General features: G+C 40.5%; 1 long non-coding RNA gene across 1 annotated transcript; it reads left to right on the top strand.

The window, feature by feature from the left end:
• The first annotated feature begins 8,224 nt into the window (after positions 1-8,224).
• Positions 8,225-20,174, top strand: LOC122776589. The gene is made up of 3 exons (XR_006361241.1): positions 8,225-8,290; positions 8,371-8,465; positions 19,559-20,174. It is a non-coding gene; the product is annotated as an uncharacterized LOC122776589 (long non-coding RNA).
• Positions 20,175-24,138: the final 3,964 nt, after the last annotated feature.

Raw genomic sequence — 24,138 nt, 5'->3', positions numbered from 1 at the left:
GCAAGAATTATAAAGACACAGTTTGATGAGTTTGGTGTGGAAGAACTTGACTGACCCGCACACAGAGCCCTGACGTCAACCTCATCGAGCACCTTCGGGATGAACTGGAACAGAGATTGCGAGCTAGGCCTTCTCGTCCTACACTAGTTCCTGACCTCATAAATGCTCTACAGAATGAATGAGCACATATTACCATCAAAACACAGGAACAGGAAAGTCTTTCAAGAAGTGTGCAATAGAGCTGAAACAATTAATAGATAATTAATCGACAACTATTTTGATAATCGGTTCATTGGTTGGAAGCTTTTTTCATGATTAAAACAAGATTTCCAATTGTTTAAGCTTCTTAAATGTGAATATTTTCTTCATTTCTTTGCTCTGGATAACAAAGAAATCTTTAAAAGTTAATCAGTTTGGTTTGTGGACATAACAAGACATTTGAGAACATCATCATTTTCCAGATTTTTTACGGTTTTCTGATAACCCTCGACCAAACGGTTCATTGATTAATCGAGAAAATAATCGACAGATGAATCGATTATGAAAATAATCGTTAGTTGCAGCTCTAGTGTGGAAGCGGTTATAGCTGCAAAAGGGGAACTAAGTTGTCTATTTCAGCAATAAAGTGCTTCATAGAATTGAGGGGATGTGAAGTGTTTTCGTCTGTGAGCGACCCCTTTCCCATGCAAGTAGATCTGTGATCATTAATATAATAATATTGATTGGAGCGCCTTTAAAAGTAAGCTTTACACAAAGGCACTTTGGATTTCACTTTGGTGAACAGAGGTGAACGCTCACCGTATAAATACACTGCAGACTTGTGATTTATTCTGGGCCGCATCATGACCACAGTGATCATGTTGTAAACCCTTGCTGTGGTAGCCTATTCTAATAATTAGGGTTACAGCATTATTGATCATATAAACACGTGAGAGGAGTAGGGTGATATGAAGTGAACGGTCAGATCTTCTGGGCTTAGAAGCCAATGCTTTACACAGACTTACAGATTTATCGCAGACAAACAGCAGCATGTATTTGTGATTGATCAGAAATGATGTCCATGGTCTGTTAATTATGTCAGCACTGAAACGATACTGAACACATTGAAAAGCAAACTAATTAATTACTGTGTTCTAACTCATTAAGGCACAGCAGCTGACGTCTGATGTTTACCACAAGGCTCAGACGACACATGGAAAAAAAATTGACGATGGGGGAGGGAAATCGGGAAATTGAGGGGGAATAGAAGAGAGAAAGAGGTGCAGTATGGAAGAAAGGTATGTTATGGGGGCGAGGGAGAAAGAGAAAATACAGTTTAATAAACCCTGGATAAAGACAGGAGAGTTTACAAAGGGGGAAGCAGGTGTGTGAAGAAAGATTAGATGAGAATTTCCTCACGGTGACGTCCGCTCAGCTCCAAATGTCAAACGATGTCACTGCCAAGATCTTATTTTATCGCTCAAATGCTGCATCAGGTTTGTGTGTCTGAAGGAATTTCTGAGCTCAGACTGCTTTCAGTAAGTCAGTAACTGTTAGTGACTGTGTGCTATTTTATATTTGGTATTACAAGCTGAAATGTTAACGTGCAAAACAAACACGAAAAGGTTGCAGAGGTTACTCTATTCCATTTCTTTCACATTTTGAATGTCTCTTTAAAGGACTAATGGACGTGGTGGAATGTCTTTGCCTTGCTTCATCTCAACAAACAGGTATCCTTTCAAGATCAAACGCAAAAAAGGTGGCCCCGCGACGTTTATTTGTAATATTAAACAGGCACTTTGTAGTGACAACAGAATCTGTGACGCTTCTCTCATCACAGTAACACTAACACAAGCTTTCACATCGCCAGCTCCCTTGTACAGCGAGTCGTCTTTCAACTCCCAGGTTGTGGGCAAGACACTTAAGCCCAAGTTGCTCCTGACGTGCAGTGTGTGTGTGTGTGTGTGAGGTTGAGCTTTCTTGAGCACACATACACACACACACACACACACACGCTATAACCATTAGATTGAGAAAGTAAAGAATCGATGGTATCATTTATTATCTTCAACTCCACTAATCGTGACAGTGTTTGGATATTAAACACAAGTTTACTGATTCTTGTGAAATGTGTCTACGTGGTCCACAGTGATTTAAGCCAGCTCTAATACTTGAAACACTAACGATACTGACGGTGATAACGTGGTGCTGTGCTCAGTCAAACAGACAGACAAACTCGCAGTTATGAAAAATCTGTGGTCATCTTCACTTAAAATGTCTTGACGTGTTGACCGTTTTCACCACCTGAACTGTGTGTGTTTACGTGCTACTATTTGTTTATCATTTAAACAGAAAATTCAGCCGAGGCTGATGGGAATATCATTCGCTTTGCAGGCATCTGGTCATGAACATAAAAATATTGGACAAATTAAATTGTTTACCAGATGACAGTTCCAGATGAAGAATTAATGGATCACCATAAATCATCTGTGACTGACTGTCCCCTCCTAGGTTGAACAACAGCTGCAGTCGCATCAGAAAACTTCCCAAAATTAAAAAAAAGTCCATGTTCACATCCACCCTGTAATGGCCATAATACAATAAAGAATGTGTGTACAGCAATGCCGCGAGTAGATCTTAAAATATTTTACAGTAAAAGTGAAAACTTGAACTCTATAGTGCTCTTTTTTTTAATTTTTTCGTGTGCACCATTGCAACTGTAGCAGCAGCCATAAAGTGCAGAAGACGGCTTTGTACTTTGAATATGGATGTGATGGTGATGCATGAGGCAGCGGTGAAGCATAACCAAGATTTTACAGCTGTAATCAAACATGTTGCAGTCGATCTGGAAATGATGAGAATTTAAATTTCCCTCAGCATCTGCAGAGAGAAAAGTGCTCCCGTCTCACCAGAGCTGGAGTAAGACACATTATAGAAGTCGTCAAGTGATCCTGAGAAAAGGATAAGAAAAAGAAGTAGGAGTCACTTCTCATTAGAAAGAAAAATACATACAACATAAAGCTTTTATTTTTTTTTGACTATTGATCATACTTTCCGCTTGATGATGAAAAATAAAATATTTATGTGGCGATGCTATATGTGTACAATTGTATACAGTATATTTATATATATCTGCTGTTACAAGTGATCATTACTGGAAGACTAGAATAATAATGCAAAGGCAACACACACACACAGAAATATGGCCTTTTTTGATCTTTGCCTTATTGCCTTACGTGTTTGATCCTTTAAAATAAGAACGAGGTGAATTAGGCTTGTACGCTTCAATCCAACTTCTGCGTGTCTGAAATAAGCTACATGATTATTCACAACACATTAGTCGCGTGAGAGCGAAGAAAGATTGAAACGGGCAAGAGGAGAAAAAAAAAAAAAACCAGCAGAAAATGAATAGCGCAAGTCAGAGTTGATCAGAACATGAGAATAGGCTGCAATAGAAAACATGAAATATGAATAGGCCCTTGATGATATTCTCACTCTATCTGCCTGTCAGTGGGACTTCATTGATATTCAGGGTAGGGCTCCCCTTCTAGCAGCACATATCAGAATGCAGTATTATGATCAATAAATATGTCAAGGGAGTCAAAGCTTCTTTCTTTGATAGTATTGGTCAATTGCCCAGAAACTGTTTAGAAAGGGGGCCAGCTTTGAAGGCAGCCTGGTATGAGTCACTGGTTACATTTACAAGAGAGCAGAAAATCTGATTTTTAAACTTATGTGGGTCAGCTGAGCGGCTGATCCTGTCTCCGCTGTATCAACAGTGGAGAATGAGATGCTGGGCATCTTGTCACTGCCAAGACAGCCTTGAAAAGAATAGCTGTGAAAAAAAAGAAAAAAAAAAGGGGAGAAAGCTGTGACTGATTGTAAAAAAAAAATCTTTATACAGCTTTCACCCGTCTACTTTTCTGATTTATGCCACTGCAGTGAAAACAAATTGTGCTTGAAGCTTACTTTAATAAGGAAAGATCTGTATGATGTTATTCTCACATAAGACAACCCCCCTCCAAGTATATTTGCAACCAAGTAATGCTGTGTTATAAGAATCAGTGTTCATCTTTGAATGGCATGAAAATCCCTCCTTAGAAAACACTTGTTGTTAGAAAAGTGTTTATCATAAGAAAAACAAGTAGCCATGCTTCATACTGTACATACAGTGCTCAGCCAACAGATATTGTCAGAAAACCTTTACTTTCCATTCAGAATCAACATTTTCACATGGATACCATACTACAAAATACAAATGCCAACAAGATATGGTGCTGTACTTAAAAATCATACAAAATACTAGATGTAGTACTTTTTCTGTGGGGTGTTTTCCTTTTGCATCAATTAATTTGGGTTTTGTAACGTAAGATATATTATTAACCTTACTTTCTGTTATAAGTTAAAAAAATGTGGTCATTGAGATATTGATTAAAACCTTCCTGTTCAAAGGGGTGTACACATTTATGCTGAGCACTGTATATGATAATTAAGACTCCTTGGCAGTGATATTTATTGTGCATGTTAGCATAATGACCTTTGATTCTGGGAATAAAACGCTGAGCAGATTATATTGCTAAATTCCATACGGTTATGAAATAAACAAAAAATAAATGGCTGCCTCCCAGGTAGATTAACATTGCTTTGTCAGTAATGCAATTTATACACAACAATTGACTGGTAAAGCAGGAAGTCTCTGAATACAGCGAAGATGGTTGTGGGGAAAAGTGAGCGTGATAAGAAATTGAACAAAGTGACAAGTTCAGTCTGTCTGTGTATCGATCTCCACTGCTCTGTTCAAGAAGTGCGCTCACAGCTCGCCACCTGCACACAAACATACAGCCATCCTCATGCTCCAGCAATCACCGCACCACCGGAGTGATTTATGTCTCTCTCCCTCTCTTAATCAAATCTAAATTTAACTACAAACCATGAAAACAAACAATTTAAAGCTGCAGTGTGCAACTTTGAACATAAACAAACGTCCGCTACAAACAAATGGTCGTCAAATGAGTTCACGCACTGCTGATTGAGCCTGTCAGCTCTGTTTTAAATATAGCGTTTACAGTGGTACACACAGAGTGGCGAGGTGGGAGAATCACACAGCACCAGCAAAGCTGGCGACTATGGTTAAGAACCGAGAAGTGACCATAAAAAAAGCAGCTAAAAATAAGGCCTGAACGTTTAGTAATTTATTGAAAATGTTCAGCACAGTCATGAGTTTAGCTTTGTTTACCTTGTTTGCCTGACTCTTGCTATGTTAACATGGACACAAGTAGTTATAATAAAAGCCTGATCGGAATAAAAATATGTCATGCAAAATCTCTGCTCCAAAAACAGCCCATATGAAATGTCTTTCCAAAATTTAGAAAGATATTATCAAGATTCAAGATTCAAGATTTCTTTATTGTCATACCAACACACATTAGACATGAGGTCAGAACGAAAATCAGTCTCTCCAGAACCCGGTCGGCCCAGCGATAAGAAGAATAATAAGAGAAGAACCAACAGTTTAACTTAACAAAATATAAATTATAAAAAAATCAAGATTGTATACAGCGAGGAGACGAGCAGACACGTGCAGCATTTGTTTACTATGGAAGTGGAAGTGAAGCTTCCTCACCTGCATCTGCTTCCTGAGAATTAGACAACACTGCACATGTCAAAATAGTCTGTTCTGACGTTCTAATGCTAGAGGCACATGTAGGCACACCACAATCGGATCATTTCATTTTTGCATCCACGTAAACTCGGAACAAATCCTTTCGGAATGAAGAAATGTAAACATAGCTATTAAAAATGCATGCTACACCAACGGCGCTCCACCAAACTACGCGTCTGCATGTGATAATCTGCTCGCGTCTCAAAGTTTCCTGGATGCAGTGTGGACAAGTAAGACTATAATAAAAGATACATAAACAACACATAACTTAATGAAGTGCTGTGGAGGTCTACAGTCTAATGCCTTGCATCGCAGACACCTCTTCTGTGTGTGTGTGTGTGTGACTGCGGATGGGCTGGGAGAGAAAACTAGGTCATAGAGACCACAGTGTTTTAGTAATTACTCAGAAGTCCACAAGGAGCAATGGAGGATCCACTCTGGAGTTTTCAAAGTAATTTCAACAGGAAATAAAATCCCACAATTCCACAAAATCTAGGAGGTGCGATGTCCTGTTCTGTCAGGATGGGGCAAAAAGATGCAGTGGTCTGGGTCATAGCTGCAGCCTTTATATCCAACTGCCCAGCTACTACCTCCAGCTTGTTCCATGGGATCCCTGTGAGATTCCAAAACCAGATTGGATACACAATCCCTGCAGAAAAGCTTCACAGGGTCAGTCCTGACGAGATCGCCTACAACAAATCAACAGTTTCTGTTCTGCTCTGTGTCCCATCTCCTCCAACAAAGGAAGCTCAAACTGCCTAGGAAAGAGGTTTAGAAATTAAGTAGCTTGAGAATGTCATGTAACACTACAATGATTCATTTTGAGCTGATATTGTTAATTATTATTTGCATCACACTTGTACATTTGCATTTACACATCAGAAACTTTTATCCCGAGAGACTTAAAACTGTGAGACAACGCTAACGATTCGGTACAGCGAGAGACACTGAAATTGGTGTTCAATCTGCTCAATAGGGCATGAAGTGAGGCAAAGTGCGATACAAGTGTCTCAACTACCTTTACCCATAAGTCTTTTACTCACCAGTGCCTATAAATTGTTTAAATAGCAGCACCGCACACATATACACGTGTGTTACACACAGATGGCCTACTTATGTGATTTCACTCTGCACACAAGTAGATAATTTCCCTCTGCAGAGAAGTGTTCTGTTTTTCTACATGGCAAATCTCATCTTATAATAGTCATTTGCCAAGGTGCGAGTGCACCTGGCTTTTAAAAGGAAAAGAAGATGACACTCTAGGTGGTTTATTGTATGTATTGTACTCCAGCACAACTGTTTTGCACCTACTGTCTGATACAGTCGGTTTTTGTTTTTTTGCAAACTAGCAGTAGCAGATTTGGACAAAACCTAAATGCAGTTACATTAAACGATTTTAGACCATACACATATATTATTAAAATAGAGTGTGTGAGATCAGGTGAACAGTGGTACAAAAAGTGCACATTAGGATGTTGGAGGGAGAGAAGGTGCTTTCTCCTTTGCCTTTACATGCTGTATTTTGTCTTTTTGGAAAAACCGCAAATGAGAGGAATAAATATGAAAAACCTAATTGCATTGTTTTTAATACACCACAGGGTCATATTAAATACTGCCTGGTGTCCATTTCTGCAGAGGTGATGGGTCCCAGCAGCCACTTGGCTGCTTGTGTCTTTTCTATTAGCACAGGAGCCAAACTCTACTGCAATTACTATCTCTATCATGGCAGACACAAGTGGCACAATCCTGGTAATAAGAGTCAGGCTATGACACAATCTCAGGGAAAGCATGCGCGCGCACGCACACACACACACACAAACACACGGACACACACACACACTTTGTGGTTGTAACTCGCTAAGTGGATGCTCCATCGCTGTGCTACACTCAGCCACCTGCTGCCATATCTGTAACTCGGCTTCAGGCAGAAACATAACAGTGCAAGAGACATTACACATTAGTCATTAATTGAGCTTTAAATGTCTCACAGTTTAATTGTCTGAGACGAACCTAATGATTATGTTAAACTCAAGTGCACTAAACACCTGGCTGCAATACACTCAAAGCCACAGTTTCTCAAGCTAAGGGTGGGAGAACTGGAAGTTGGTCATGGGCACTCCTCTGCTGGGTCTATGTGTGAGGAGATCACGCAACTTTTAATGAGCCTGGGAAAAGGCTGAACCCAAACCTGGGTTTAAAACTTTATAAGCACCTATTCAGAGCTAATGGCAAGTTGGTGCGCGGCTGTGTCCATCGTTATCCCCATGTCTCTGGACACACTGCACCAATGACCACCAACAACCAACTGTGATGCTGAGACCGGAATGTGTCACACACACACACACACACACACACACACACACACTTACTACAGGAACCAGCATATACATTCTACGCCTGCACAAGAGGAAATGGGGTGCGCGTGGACGCCGCATGCGCAAACTGAATTTGGAGTATTAAGCCTCGCTCACCAAGCAGAAAAATCAACAGAAGAAGAAGTTGCCAAGGATAGTCATCCGAGCCTCGATCTGGTGACCCTTTAAACGGCAGACACCCAGACTCCCAATGACGAGACGCAACTGAAACTCTTCTCATTCACTTCAAGTGTACATGTGGATCCGTTGCTTCACTTTTCTGGTGTTGATAGTAGTGAGTAGTGAGCAGGTCAATCAAATCAAATCACATTTATGCTTTTGGCTTACACATTTCGGTTTTTGCTAATGATTCAGGAAATCTGCAGCAGCCACTGTTGGTTGGACCTGATGGATGGCCATGTCGATAGGGAACTGGAGTGATGGGGCGATGACAGAAGAGATGCAGGGTGGTGGGTGTTTTGAGAGTTATTGGGTGGACAAATGCCCACCCTTTGTGCTCCAAATCCGGGGGAATCTGCCGGCCATTGTGGCTCCCTGCTTGTTCACCATCCAGAGAGCTGAGAGAAGGGATTTCAGCTCCATAGAGCCGATGACTAGCAGGGTTTTTCTAATCATCCTCTCCGGTTTTGTCTTTTCGTCTTTTATCCTCTCTGTCTTTTCTCGTTGTCTCTCTGCTTTGTTCTTGATACAGTGCACAGTCAGCCCTGGCCAGCTATAGTATAGTAATCTGTGAGTGGCAGAGGTTAGTGATCCAATTCCACAGCCTGAATTAGCTTCAAGGGGTAACACCTGTGTGTGCTGTGGAGCCCATTCTGCAGCTCATGGTTGTCTACGCAGGCAGCATGTTGCTTCATTTTATACATTTTGTTTTGGTTTACAAGTGAGGAAAAAAAAGAGCTCATGTTCATTTTTGCTTTGCGTCAAAACTCAAGCTTCCCCTGTTATTACCTCCCTCCCAAATCATCATTGCTTGGAGACAAAGTGAAATCAAACAACTCTCTACTGAAACTGACAAGAAATGTGATTATTTAAAAGGTGTGTTGGCAGCATCTCAAAGTCAATTGTGAACTGATTCTACAGACAATTTCCATAAGTTGACGTCCATACTCCATACATGGCACATTTCATTTTGAGTGCCCTGTCTATCTTCACTCCAAGTGAAGTGAGGTATAATTGTAACTCTTCTAGCCTGTCGAAACTGGTTAGCCTGGTAGGTTGCAACATCCATTACCTTGATAAACGCACCTATTTGACCTGTTTACTGTTACACTGCTAATCTGCAGCTCATTTGGATTACTAGGCTGGCAAAACACCTACAAGCATGTTTAAAGCTTTTACTAAAACACTGCAAGAAAAAAGGATTATAAACAGCCGAGGCTCTGCGGCTAATAGGGGAAGCCCACCGCACAGGGGGATTTAGAGGTCAAAATATTTTCTGGCATGAGACTCAAAGCTTTTTCAGCTTATTTAGGCCTATATATATTCCAGTATGTTGGATTTGTGGGAAATGATCAGTTGTTAGTGAAGCACAAAAGTGTCTCTGGGGGTCACACGTTAGGTAAAAACAAATAGGGCCTCTTGGTGGTTTTGGTGTCTCCATGCAGATGTGAGTGTCAGTGAGTTTGGTTCCAGTCTCAGTGTGCCATCACAAGGCCTGTAGGAGATGGGATACCCACTCTCCTTCTTAAATGAAAGCAACATAATGTGAATCAGTGGTTCATGATGGAAGGGAAGATTGAATCACACACCAGTCATCGCAGGGACAAAAAGGTCCAGCGGTCAAAGGTTTGTCATTGAGGTTATAGTTAGAAATCAGCCACAACTGAGGCTGGGCGATAATGGCCAAAACCATTCACACAATTGAGTTTCAAATCAGTCGATAACGATAATTATTGCAACCGAATTTCAGATAATTAAAGATTAAGTGTGGCTCCTGTGTGACAGTTGAATCAGCCAGTTAATTGCGGTTTTAAACAAATGTAAAGTGAGGCATTGTACGGATAAATATTAAACCTTTGTTCTATTGATATTGAAAAAATTGTAGCATGATATATAACCATAATAATGAAACCTGTAAGTGGGAGCAGCCTTTAGTGTTGTTGCTGAATGGTGGTTTTTTTGACAGTCAAGTCATGTCAAGCCTGTGAAAATACTTGAAGTGTGAAATGACATTGATGTAGGTTCAGACTGAACTCTTCCAAAACATGGCATGGACATACAGTACATGGACCTGCAACATTGCCACAAGTGTATTTATGTAGCTGTTATATTACTCTTCAGTCTTCCCTGATATGTTCAAAGAGTCATAATAAAATAACAAAGAAGTAATATTTTGGTAGTGAATGTGACATCATCCTCGGCAGACTTTTATCTTTTCGCTAAGACAGAAAAACATAATTAAAAACAACCCGGAATACATAAACATAAAATCTGCTCTGTTTTTGAAGAATAAGACAGCTGAAAGGACAAGAGAGAAAGATGAAAGAAAAGACAAATTGAGGGAGAGAGAGAGAGAGAGGAGTAGAAAGAAATGGGACAAATGAACTCTGAGTGCTTTGTTGGCCACAGTTATAAATACAAATTTGTTCTTAATTTGTCCTGCCTGGTTAAATAAAGGTTAAATAAAATAAAAAATAAAATATGTCATGAGGCAAAACAAGACGAAAAGCAACAGCGTGAAAGACGAAATGCAACCCAGTGTCCTGAAAGTAAATCACGGCAAGTTCATCTGCAAAAACTTGTTATTAGGTCATCGTCAAATAACACAATCTTCAAACTTTAAATAGTTTCTTTTGTCGGGTTGTTGAAAAATAACATTTAATGTGACCAAATTACTTTCCGATCTAAGGGTGTGGTTTTACTTTATTATTAGTTTTTTACCATACCATATAATATATATATAATTGAACTAAAGAAGAAAAAAAAAGGAAGTAAAAAGACTATACTGAATAACTTAAGTCGCTGAGTGAATACATTTAAAGACAGAAACTGTGAACCAACATAGAAACATTATAAAAATGTGGTGAAACAGCTGGATGAGGCTGAGAGGAAGACCACAAGCAGTAAGAGACCTTTTTAACTGAAGCTGCGGAAGACATAGCACAACATACAGAAAAAAAGAAAAGGAATAAGGAATTGGTGGGATTAAAGGCATCAGGCATGAGAGGAGCAGTGTGTATGAATATGTGTGTGTGCGTGAGTGTGATCTCGTATGAGCCGTGTGGAGCGGGAGCTGCATGGCTGAGCAATTCCTGTATAGTTGGCTGGTTGTGTGAGTGTGTACGGTAGGGGGTCCCAGGGAGAGCTTTGATCATTACAGAGTGTGACAGAGGAGTTCTGACAGAGAGGTAACCCCCATCTCACACACACACACACACACGTGCACACAACATCACCATGACCACTAATGTTAGTGCCATACATGGAAAGAGGTAGAGATGGAGCAGAGGTTGAAACCTTATAGTCAGTTTATCGGCTTTTTGAAGTGTCTGGGAATCCAATTGTTTATTCTATAAGCTTCTTCTTGCCTTATCTGACCTGTTTTCCACCATAAATAAGAAGTGAAACTGACGACCAGTATACAATGTATAAGTTTGTGCTGTCTCAGATGACCAGTGAGTAACAATCATCACCGGCTCTGTGGTCGCGGCTCCTGAACGGTGATCCTATACATCGTACTGCCAGGGAAGTTCAAAGACAGTCTTTGTCACAGTCTTGTGATCAAAAAGAGCCTGAAAATGTTCTGACAGGGTCAGAAATGTAGGATGTACTGACTTGCTTTGTGGCCAACGATACAAAAGTTGTCTTGATGTCGTACCCAAGCTTCTTTGATCCATGTCGCACTGTGTGATGTGCTGTCAATCGATTAAAACTAATAACTAATTAATCTTGCTTTTTGAAATTAATTCATTGAGATTAATTGCGATCAAAAATTGAATTGTATCTTTCTTTTTAAACACAGAACTGCACATAGAACTATGTGATTTCTGGCCTATCAAGTGCCAACCAGTCTGTCTGGACTTTATTTTTTTGCTTATTTTAACCATAAAACAACCAGAGAATGTCCTGTAAGTGCTTTTGCCAAGTTTCCCCAGAATAACTTCCAATATCTGGCAGTTATTTACAATTCACTGCATGTCAAAATACAGTTTTAACAATTTAAAATGAAGAAAGAAATTTAGAGAAGCACCGCGGTTGTACATGAACGACAGATTTTGCATGGTAAATTTGAAATTGAAAACAGTATAAGACATATTTATCATAATATACCACATTTACCGTAATAACCACATGGTGGCTTTGATGTGGAACTTCTCAGCTTTCAAAAATTGTTTAAAAAATCGTTTAATCGTGTAACTACAGTATTGCAAAGTGCTAAAGGGTTAAAATGAAACCTTACGCCCAACAATCCTTCACCTCTCTCCATCTTCAGCTACTATCTCTGTCTCTCCTGCAGTATCTGACTGACTGCTGGCAAGTGACTGTTTTGCGCGGATAATTCATGGCTTTCACGTCAGAGGTCAGTGCACACTAGTAAACAAACGTGCGTTAACTGAAGCTGAAGCTACAGAAACAAAATTATTTGCTCCTTGCTGCATGCAGTCATGTAAAACTGAAAAAGTCTTTTTATTTGCCATAATTCAGTGGCAACTTTATTTTCCAAAACTGCTCCCAAAAATGACCAAAAGGGATACAAAGGGTGATCAAATAATCAGACACTGCACACGTACGTATGTATGTATACACACACACACACACACACACACACACACCCACCCTCCTTCCAATAATAGAACATTAATTTCCCAATTTATTTTGTCTCTAGTTGCCAACCTGCCAGTCCTTCAGGTGTTTTCATTGAGGTTCAGACACTGAGTGAACTGGTAATTAGTTTCTCCTGGCTTTCTGTCTCATGGCGTGTGTGTGTGTGTGTGTGTGCGTGAGTCACATCCAGACAGAAATCAATTTCAGGCGGAGATCTATCACCTTTTGTAGCCAGCGATCCAATCATCAAATAATGCATCTGATATCACGCTGTCGAGGTGGTCTGTTCAGGGAATGATTCACTCTCACTCTCTCTCTCTCTCTCTCTCTTGTTCACGTACTCATTCTCTCTCTCTCTCTCTGACCGTTCAATTCTCCCCTCCACCACCCACACACCTGCAGTATCTCACACATTCTGTCGTCTGTCTCACACGCGGCGGGTTGGGGGGTGGGGGGTAGTGTTTGATGGATAGTTTAGGAAACACAACTTTGTCTCACTATCATCGGAGGGAAAACCCTTGTATCTTACATCCTTGTGACATGTTTGAGTGACTTATATTTCTCCCTTTCTTCCACCGAATGATTGTGTTAGTCCGACTTTCAAAATTTGTGTAAGCATGATAATGTGAGATGAATTGAATTGGACAACTGCATGTATTCCTTCAGTTGGAGCAGATTCAGCCTGGGTGTTCTGCACATGCACCACAGTTCAGAAGCTGATATGCAGAAGACAGAAGACAAGAGTGACATAAACATGGTGGAATTCAGACTGGTACTTATTTTGGACTAAAGAGGAGACAGAAGCTTCAAGAATTGAATATTTTATAGTCAAAGATGGTAGTTTTCAGGGTTGTGATGTCTATTGAACGGATCTACAGTTTGGCATTGTTCAGCTTGATTCTTGTGTCGGCCGTCGCGCTCATGACTCTTCCAGTGACGGCCCTCTGACCAATCAGTGGACAGCAGTCTGACGATATCACGCATAGTATCAGCTCGCTTGGACTGGATCTGAGCAGGTACTAAAAGAAGTACCAGGTTTGGTAAAGCAAAATAACCGTGCCGTACCAAGGCGAATCGCGCTAGTGGAAAAGCGACATAATACTGTGCCTGTACTAATACTGTACTAAGCTGTGCCACTTAGCGGAGCAGAGGCAGACACGCTTCAGTCAATAAATCACTACAGTGCTTGAATACTGGGACAAAGACAGTCGTCCAGTTGAATGGCATAGTTTAAGTACAGCAGTAGCTCAAGGTTAACTGTTGGAATGGAAACATACTGACTGATATTACAGTAAAATCTCTTTTATGCCAAATTAAGCAGGGGTTCTGCTTCATTTATTTAAGTCAAAATAACAGGTTGTCGTATAAAGGTTATTTTTTTCTGTTAACACTGCTGTTGGGAGCCAATGGGAATGGTCAAGTGATGTAAGCTGGCCGACAGTACATGTATGTGACTTCAAGTGTGCTCACTTTAAACAGAACAGCAGCAGCTTCAGAGATCGCCCAGTACTACAGTGGTCATCACTCACACATGCTTCCTATTGAGCTGAGGAAAGTCCTTCATAACGATACAATAAACTTTCAATTCAGTCTATATTGATATTTCCTTGTGATAAAATGTCAGATATTTAAATAATGAGCTTTGCTCCTGAAGGAATGTTGAGTTAATAATGGTCCAGAAACATTGATGGCAGTGATGTGTCACGTTTAAAGTTTGCTTGCACTAAGCATACAGATGATACATATGGAACCTCTGTAATACTGACATTGAAGAAAATGATGTCACATTATGTATTGTTATTGAATTATAACCCAGCCCTACCTTTAACATAGAACAAGTTGAAAAAACCGTGATCGGTGTTTGCAAAACCTGATGATGGTGTTCTTGAATGTCTTATGTCCATGAACCGGTTTCTTTGTTATAGGGAGCATAAAAAAACACAGAAAACATGAACAATCTGAACAATCTGAGAGCTTTTTTTTAATTATTCAAAAAAACACTCAAAGGACTTGATTATAAAAATAGTTTCATACGATTCATTTGGTAATTAATTAATCGAATAATCGTTGCAGCCCTAGTGCAGACTCAGTGAATGGACTGCTAAAATATGGCAGTAGAAGATAATATTGGCACATTACTCATGTTTACATTATTGTACTGATAACGCGAGCAGGAGCTGATAAAAACCTGCATGAAGTGCAAATTCATTTGACCTGGATTGTTTCTATTCCCATTGCAAACACACGCCAGATGCTTTTTCGACTCATTGAAAAACTGGCTTACGAATGTGTGAACACTGGAGTTAGTGGGTTTATTTTAAACTGGAGAGCTGCTCACAACTACTGCCGCTGCTGTAGCTGTCTGTTTGTTTTTGTCTGCCTGTGTCTGTGGTTGTATATTCCAAAGTGCCTTATGGAGAAAACACCATTTATTTTGTGTTCACGCTGACAATCTTGTCCCGTGTGTGTCCCATCCGCTGACATGAAGGAGGCAGGGTCTACGTTCTATACTGCAGCTAACCACCAGGGGTCAATTGAGATGTTTTGGCTTCACTTTCAGTCCCCATCATGTCATCCATGTTTATATCCAGTCACTGGTACAGACTTCACTGTATTACCACATTACCACTCAACAGGATGTTCTCAAGAGCACTTAAGAGACTACAAGCAAGCTTACCCCCGAGAGTATAAACAGGTTTCTATCTGCTTCACTTCACTTCACGTGTGGATGTGTGTGTGTGTTGACTGACTTTTGGTCCTCATGGGGACCAAAGCCTGATCCTAATAAGACAGAACCTAATTTATGAAACTCTGGTTAAAGTTACAGGTAAGATATAAATTGTGGTTAGGTAATGGTTAGGATTAGGTACTAACTGGTTAGGGTTAAAGCTCTGGTTAGCCTGTCTAACTGAATGGAAGCCAATGCAAGGTCCCTGACAAGACTGCCTATGCAAACCTGTGTGTGTGTGTGTGTGTGAAAGAGAGTGAGAGAGAGTTAAACATTGATGTCATAATGCATTGATTCAGACAGCCTCTCCTACTGTGGCATCGTCATGGTTACCACATGGAGACAATGCTGTAAATATCTCTATTTACCATCAGTTCAGCACACACACACATTGGACATATGGTATGCATACACACGTACATTCACAGTTTTTTTTTTCCCCCTCCTCACTCACACATTTTACCAAGTGACACATGAACACACACACACACACGCACAAACACACACACACATACTGTGTCTTGGAACACATACTTTGTAACCTACCACCAACACACGACATATATGCACAACTCTGGCTTAAAACAGGAAATAATCACCCTTCTATCCCACTGTCATTCACTAATTTAAATTGCCTCTCTCACTTAATTTGCTGCTCACTCTCTCTTCCTCTCTCTCTCTCTCTCTCCTTGAGGAGAAAGGTCACCCCTCACCAGGAGACCCATCGGCATGTCAGAGAGAGGGGAGGGGGGGCTGGGGCACAGGAACGCAGTCCACATTCAGACAGCTAAATATAAAAATGCCCTTCCCTTGTTAAAATGACATGATTACTGGTTATAATCAAAATGTTCCCCCACTTTGGTGAATTTGACAAACAAAAAGAAAATAGCTCAACAATCTCTTTGTGGAGTTTTCCACAGCTACAACAAGCCAGTGGAGTACAGTAACCAGCCAGGGCTGTTAAATGAATTGGACGAAGGAGAAAATGAATCGTGATCATTTCATGCCACATAACTTTACCGCAAAGCGACAGTAGTTAGAGTTCATGGTGCTTCGAGCATGTCTGGATCATCAAACACAAGTAAGGTTTCTTCATGCTCAGAGAATGTGCTGCTGGGTTTATCCACAGTGTACCCGAAAAAAGACCTGAATGTATGCTGACGTAATTCAAAATGAGTCAAGATAAACGATTTGTGAGGCTGCAGATAATAAATAATAATAATAAGACAAATAAGACAAATATGGAGTTCTCTGCAACAGAGGACAACAAGACAACAGCCAGTGTAGCCACAGTGTAGTATAAGCTGCTGGTCTGTTGTGTCATGTGACGAGGTGAAAAGGTGACATTATGAAAAGGTCATTCACAGTGATAAACCCACAGAGAATTCTCCCCGGGATCTGCAGCCTTTGGCTTTATGGAGCTTTAAAGTTAATTTCAGCTCATTGTTTAGCTGTTTAACCCCGACTCACAAAAATATGCACCCACACAAGACTGCATTAAAATTTTAGATTTCACACGGAACACGTTTTCTCTCAAATGATGTTTGCTTTTGCTTTATCACAATAGAGACATAGGTATTTGAGGAGAAATCCTGTGTTTTTATAGACACCCGGTGTGGTTTAACACTGCAACTGTGCGATTACAGGGATTTTACGGCATTATAGAACATTGTGACACAATGAGGTTTTTAATGGGAAGGATGGTGATGCTATGGGTGACACGTGATGTTTTCTTAGCCGTAGCCAGGTGCTTATAACCACAGTAGTAGCAATAAGCAGTTAAAACACCATCACATTGAAGTCGTTGACATCCATTATTTTGTGATACGTTCTCTATGTCGCGTCACTGACTGAGAATGCAGTTTAGATAAGTGGGTACACATTATCTAGGAGACAGAGTGGAACTGTACGACCTCCACCTGCACTGTATTGGTTCACTCTTATGGCTCTAATGGATTCATTTGAGGCGACAGTGGCAAAAATAATCACCGAACACCTTAATCACTACCTGTTATCACTAACTCAGGAGACGTTGGAGCGTTTACAGACGCATCGTTCCTTCAGTATTTCATTCGTTTGCATCATTCATGTTGATTGAAAACAGTAAGTCAAATGGATGCACTGTTTTCAAACTCTGTTGTGTAAATAATCCTTTTTGATTCCAGGTAAATAATCTGAGGTCAAAGTGTACTCAGATTTCAGTGTAGAGTGTGGCACTGTGGTAAGAGTCCATTCACATTTGCCATCACAATCGTGACGGTGGAACAAACTGTTCTATCAGCTTTACTTGCTGTCTCAAAACTTGCATCTCAAAGAAAAAAGGAAATAATTCGAGTTAAAAATGTGCGTTGACACTCACACTGCTTTGAGTTTTGTTTTCTCCCTTTTGCTGCCAAAAAAAAGAAAAGAATGAAGAGTAGTGATACCCTGTAAAGCTCCAAGAATCCTTGACTGTCCTCTACGCAGGCTAGACAGGATTTTCCTCTTTTCTTTCATCCTGCCTCTTTCTTAAATTTCACCTTGTCCTTGCCTGTTATGTATTCTGCATTTGGAAGCAAATTTAGGAGAAATTTATACACATTATACAGTTTTGTGTCAGTGTGTGTGTGTGTGTGTGTGTGTGTGTGTACACACGATATATACAGCGAGTCTACCGACTGTGCCTCACAAATAGCATTTGTGTTTCTTCATATTTTTTTATCTGTGCAAACAATAACAAAAATGTGAAATAAATCTGCACAAATCAATACACTTACTGACCAAGTGCACCGCAGAGGGGGGTGGGGGAGAAAAGGAGAAGAGACCTTGACTCGGAGAGCGAATCAGAATAAAATGATGAATTTGAAGGTGGTTTGATTCCCCCAGACAACTCCAAGTAGACTGACAGGTGGAATATGAATGAGGGAAGTGTGTCTGCCTGTGTGTGTAGGTGTGTGTGAAGTGTGGTGTGATGGGGGCAAAGAGAGAACAGCAGCAGAGATACCAGAGAGCGAAAAGAGGGGAGAAATCTCAGCGAGTAAGGGGGCTGGCTGAAAAAGAGTAGTGAAAATTAGAGGATGGAGGGTCGAAGAGCCTGAAAGAAAATTTGATGAAAGGTTGGAGAGAAAGACCAGAAAGCTTATGGCAGTAGACAATAAGAGACAGACAAAAGGAAATGATAGATAAAAGGTGAAATAAATGTGCAGGGCCCTAAAGAGAAAGGAGTGAAGTGAGAGAAAGAACTGCAAGCTATAAGACACAAACGTGGGAAGGTCATAGAATTCAGAGAACAAAGACATGGAAACATATACACCTCCGTAGTGTTGAAAAAAAATCCATTTGAAATCCATTTGAATCAATTATCAAAATCACTTTTTTTTTCTTTTTTTTACTTTTTTGGACATTTGGAGGCAAACAGCATCAAAAGGAGCATAATGGAGCCAGTCGAGAGGGAAATGCAAAAGTTATAGGAGGAGTCAGAAAAGTCAAGAGACTCCGATTAAAGAAACAAAAGACACGGGAATGAGAATGGACGGAAGAAGGAGGAGAAGAGAGCAGAAAAGAAGTGGAAAAGGGTGATGTGAGGCAAAGGAAGAAAAGAAACAAAGGAGAAGCAAAGCAAAAAAAAAAAAAAAAGAAAAAGGCAGCCAGGTGACAATAAGTATGGAAGAGAGAGAGAAGACTGGCAGACAATCAAGACGAGAGTGAGACTGACAGAGTGATGGGAGGGAAGGAGGAGGAAGTTGGTCTGGGGATCAAACCAGCCTCAGAGATCATCTGACATGAGATGAAAAAAAGGAGGTGATGAGGAGTGAGACAGTGCAGAGGAACAGACGGGGAAGAAGAATGGTGATGAGTGGTGGAGGTGATGAAATAAAGGAAAGACTGAAGGAAGAGGGGGGGAATCAGTAGGAGATTTAAGTACCTGTGGTATTACCTTTATTGGTGCATGATGCCACTATTCTGCAACTACTGTATATGGATGAAGAGACGTGGGCTGTTTTGAATACCAGGATTTCACCTGTGCTATAGATAGATGACAGTTTTTTTGTTTTTTTCATTGTGTTTCAGCTTCATTTGAAGACTTTTACTGTGGCGCACAGGCAGGGGGAGAAATTAAATAATGTTCAAAAAGAAAGTAGAGGTAAACAACACGTTTCTGAGATTACTGCAAAGAACAACCCGAGTCTCATCACTGACAAGAAGAAACTGCACTTGAGAATGATAAATGAGGTCTTCGGCACTGCCTTAGTTTTCACTGGTATAGAAACAATGTGAATCTTTACGTATGCGCAGCATTTTCTGCTTCACATCAGCACCTCCCGTGACTTCTGCGGGGAAGTCTCGCATTTATTCTGTGCTTTGTTTGCTTCAACAATGAAATGCTTGCTCAAGAAATTCACACATTTCACTTTGCGGCCCCTCATTATGAACACTGTCAACCGAACAAGACGCAATAAAAATCACAAACTAAAAACGTCCTGGTGTGCAAATGAGCTTATTATAATAATAATGGAATGTTCTCATTGCCAACGTTTACAAAAATGAGCCAGAAATACACCTCTGCCGGTAAATGACGACAAAGAAAGAGAGAAAACACACACACACACGTGAAAAGCAGAAAATCGCGTTTGTGAAAGTTAAACCATGACACAGCACTGGCCTTGAACCACTGACTCACCCCCCGACGTGTCACTTTCTGACTCAGTCAGTGTCATTTTCTGATCACACTGTTGTAAAGGTGTGAAGGACGTGTCAATGTCAGCAGAAATAAAGGCGGCACGTGTCAGTAAATGCAAAGCAGTTCACTGTCGGAATGGATTTTTATCACGTTTGTCCAAATAAATTCTCTCTCTCTCTCTCTGTCGTCATGTACTTTGTAACAACAGCAACATTAATTAGTGATGTTTAATTTAATTTAATGAAAGTGACACAACAACAACAGAAGCAGCAGTTTACTGTGCTTTTCTTAAGTAGGTGACAAAAAGGTTACTGCTGTTTTCCGATTTTCAGGTTTTTCTTTATTTTTTTTACGTGGGGTTTTGTACCCACAGCAAGTTCCCTAACCCTGAGGCCAACAAAATCCATTCAGTATCCTTAATAAGATTTTGAAGATCCATAGTCATCAATCTTAAAATGAGCCTGCCTCTCTAAATTTCAGAAAAATTGACTTTTTGAAAGTGCAGCAAACAGCGGCCAAAGAGAGAAGGCGTTCACCTCTGCAGACTTATGATAGAGCAGCTCATCACTCTTCCGTCTAACCAATTGAGTTTGAGGGACAGCAGAGGAAAGACATGTCTGTCTATTTGCTAAGGATGAACTACATCATTAAAAGCTGTACCGTCAACACTGTGTAACAGCTTTCCAGGACGTTACACACGTGAGTAAAGAAGCAAAACTATAAGATCAGGACATGTTAGTGATAAGTGAGAATCCTCAGATATGATACCGAGATGTCAATACACAGTATTTGCTAAGCTAAAAATTACGTATGCACCATAGTAGACTTTTTGCCAATATCCAATAGGCACATATATTGAGAGCGATTTCCAATTATATATTTTAAAGCCAATATCTGCCAATACCGATATTGTTCTGATAATATTGTGCATCCCTAGTAAAAAAAATGTTTGTACAGTTGCTGTTATAGTGCTCAAGTACGAGCTGCTAAGAGCTGCAGTGAACAAGCTGGTGAAAATAATCAAATCCCTAAAAAATAAACCATGGCCACTGATTTCCCTTATGATTAGACCTGGTAAAACCGGAATTAAATAATGTGTTTTGTATGTACGTATATATATATCTATATGTATATCATATTGTTCAAAATCACTGTATCAGATATAAAAATTTAAAATCCGATACAATCCAAAAATCACATGGTTCACTATATGCACAGACTGTCAAAATGTAAATAAAAATGAGCAAAAGCATTTTTAGCTGAGTCATGTTTGGGCTGTTTATTTCTTCTTTTTTTGGGAGAACAATATTTGTTACACAGTTGGAGAATTAAGTCTTTGGAATGAGCACACATTGTGTTGTTAACAGCTTCATAGTTCCATAAATGGTCTAAAATGACTGCATCGGAATAATATTGGTATCGGTACATACTCAAGTTTGTGGTATCGGTATCGGACACAATAAAGTGTTATCAGGACATCCATATATACATATATATATATATGTATATATACATATATATTTGCAAATTTAAATGTAAAGTTTGTCACAGATTTGTGTGCATTTCACCACAGAGCAGATGCTTGTAGACAATTCTGAGATAGCAGCTGGGAGCTGTGGGACACTGGGCCATGCTAATGATGAATGAGTCTCTCTGTTTGCAAGCTTGTTACCCAGAAACCAGAGTTTTGTTCATTGTTCATTAACTTGGAAAAAATAAATAAATCAGTGTGCAGTGGTTTGTATAACTCTTAGCCAGTGTGAGCAGTGGCTATACTTAGCAGCAGCAGACATGGCATAACAAGGCTTCTGCTTCCACCTGGTTTCTAACTGACACATGGATTTCACTCTGCAATGTAACTGCTGCTCAACAAATTATGACAAATATCACGTCGGTGCAGATTCGCCATAATTGCCGGCCGTGATCATGACCACTAGCCACACTGATGAGCATGAATGTTTGTGTCACTGCAGATTGGTACCTGGTGCTTCCCTTCAGGGTCTCCTGAATAATCTGAAGAAAGTACTATTTACATTCCCACTAAATAAATCCAACAGGTAAAAGAAAAGAAAAAAGAAGACAACAACAAAGATCGGGAGGTTGTCGGGAGGTCTGGTTAATGTACAAACAGAAAAGGTAGACACATTTGGTGCTTCAGAGAATATTTACAGCAGTGGGATTGACTCGCAAATAAACTACACTACCATTTTTCATGGGGGGGGGGGCAGAGAGATGGAAAGTGAGGGTGATGGAGAAGGACACCAAGGGAGGAGAAGAGGGTGTGGTGAGAAAAGTAGGGAGCAAGGCAGGAGGGAGCGTGTGGAGGGCGAGTAAAAGGGAGTAACAGTCGTCTCCATGGTGAAGCAGTGGTCGTCATGGTTACCCACGGAGCCCGGGTCAGTGGCTCAAAGAATGTACATGCTGTTTGCACACGCACGCGGACACGAACACACACACACACACACACACACACGCACACACACACACACGCACAGTCATTATTTTCTCCCCCTCTGTTCTGTGTGTGTGTGTCTGATGACAGATGAGCCCTGTTGTCACAGTCACTGAGGGGTGTGAATGTCTACACTTCAGGAGGTAAGAAAAGAGGTGTGTGTGTGTGTGTGTGTTTCAGAATGAGAACGATGCACTTCATCCATTTTACATGTTTGCATGTGCGGTGTGTGTGTGTGTGTGGCTGGGTCAAACAGGTTCATAGCAAGGAAACAAAACTGTCGCCCAACTGAAGCTGGCACCTTCCTATGTGTGTGTGTGTGTGTGAGAGTGAGTGAGTGAGTGACAAAAAGATATGGATGTTTTGTGATCCAGAAATTGCAGCACAGCGGTGCATTTCGTTAAGTTGTGCTCATTGATGTTAAACACATACACACAGAGAGAGAGAGAGACTTTTCTTATCAGGAGTCTGCAGTAGCTTAACCAACTAACAAATCATAATACCTAACCTTAACCATAACCAGATAATAACTAACCCTAAATGTAACCTAACCACAATTCAAATCTCAGACCTAAACTCAAGCAGAGTGTCTGCCAGGTTTTGGTCTCCATGAGGACTACTGGTCCTGACAAGGTAAGTGTGTATGCCAGAAAAGGTCCTACAGAGGTAACAAATACAAGAACACACACACACACTCACTCACTCACTTTCCGACATGCTCACCTGAGCACAAAATCAGAAGTTCATGCAAGAAATTCACCCCCTCGTTTCTCAGCCTCTTTCCACTACATTTAGGTTCCAACTCCTTTTCACATGGTTACCATGACACAGAGGCACGCCACTCACATGCCTCACCACACTGCTCTAATATCCTCTAATATGTTTGGATGCGTGTGACTGTTTGTGTCTTATTGACGTGCCTCCCGTTTGAACTGCAGTGTGTCAACCTGCTTTAAAAGCCCAGCATCCACTCAAGTGTGTGCATCCATCTCACAGCACCAGCAACACAATGGAGGCTCAGGGTGTACGACAAAAACAACAACGAATAACAACAGAGGTGTAAGACACATGGGGCCACTTGTAATTGTCTAATTATAGGAACATCAGCATAGCAGCATTAATGTTTAGCATGTGACACAGTGGCAACATATTTGAATGGATGTGTTTTTTTTTATTTATTCTATATTTAATTCTTTATGCAGCTAGTGTGTACGTTTGTAAGTTTGTTGGGTTTTTGTAGCCTTGGATTAAGCCTTTTATATGTTTTATATAGACAGAGGTCTGGCTTTTACGAAGGCGGCCGACTTGCCATGTGTTTACCGGAGCCTGGCCCAAACGGACGTGTGATGGAAACAGAAGCTTACGACACGAACATAGAAGAGCAGCTATACCCACATACGCACTGATGCACAGAACAATGAAGATTTAGGACAAGGCGGAGAGAGCAGAAGAATGGAGAGATTTGTGAAAGCATGTTAACATCCTTATTTGGTATGCAAAGGCTACTGTAGTTCACTG

The sequence above is a fragment of the Solea senegalensis genome, linkage group LG11 (assembly GCF_019176455.1).
Source record: "Solea senegalensis isolate Sse05_10M linkage group LG11, IFAPA_SoseM_1, whole genome shotgun sequence".
Classification (NCBI taxonomy): domain Eukaryota; kingdom Metazoa; phylum Chordata; class Actinopteri; order Pleuronectiformes; family Soleidae; genus Solea; species Solea senegalensis.
Note: the sequence above shows the minus strand (reverse complement) of the source record. Positions and strands in the feature narration are given on the sequence as shown.